General features: G+C 61.8%; 1 protein-coding gene across 1 annotated transcript in view; it reads right to left on the reverse strand.

The window, feature by feature from the left end:
- Positions 1 to 812, reverse strand: part of CYHR1 (cysteine and histidine rich 1) — a 14,933-nt gene that overhangs the window by 11,244 nt on the left and 2,877 nt on the right. The window lies entirely within an intron of this gene.

Genomic DNA, 812 nt, shown 5'->3' on the forward strand with positions numbered 1-812 from the left:
GGCCCGAGCCTGGGCGCACGAGCCCCCGCCCCTGCAGAAAGTGGGTAGGCAGGGGGCGGGGCCCAGGGCGACCCATGGAGGGCGCGCCGGGGATTGGCTTCGCGCTTCCGGCGGGTTCTAGGCGCGGTCCACACACCGGGGGTTGCTGGGGCTTGAGAGCAGCCCTGGACCCTCACGTCGGGGTGTACTTGCCCCTTTGACCCCTAACACTGGAGCTTGCGTGCGCGGGGCTCTGGCTTGGCTCACCGGAGCGAGACACCCCCCCAGCCACTCCTCTCCTTGTGCGGGACCAGATGTGCTAATACAGGACGGAAGCGCAGAGACCCGCCCCGCCCCCCGCCCCCGAGAGAGCACTCTGGACCTCGAATCTAACCCATTGCTCTGCCCAATCCTGTGGTAGGAAGGTGAAGAGGGGCCCACCCAGGAAAGTGAGGGACTTAGTAAATCAGGATTTGCTTTACACAGGCTGGAGGACAAACAGGTAGACGTCGAGTAGGCAGTGGGAGGGGATGGTGTTTCTGGGAACAGCTGTGGTACAGCCCTCTGGTCCCTACTTCAGCAAGCAGCCCGTGAAGGTCACTGCCCCAGAGGGCCACCTGTCAGACCATGCAGGTATATTCAGAACTCCACCATGTCCCAGGAGAGCAAGGGTCCAGGACTATGTCTTCTCAGTCCAGGGACCAGCAGGAGGCCAGACTGGGTAAGGTTCCAGATGCTTCCAGCGCATCCCTTTCCTTTGCTTGGGGAAACCAGCTGCTGACCTGGCAGCCTTAGGAAGCTCAATCCCTCTCAAGAATGGGCAGATTCCATAT

The sequence above is a fragment of the Pteropus alecto genome, unplaced genomic scaffold (genome assembly GCF_000325575.1).
Source record: "Pteropus alecto unplaced genomic scaffold, ASM32557v1 scaffold105, whole genome shotgun sequence".
In the NCBI taxonomy this organism is placed as follows: Eukaryota; Metazoa; Chordata; class Mammalia; order Chiroptera; family Pteropodidae; genus Pteropus; species Pteropus alecto.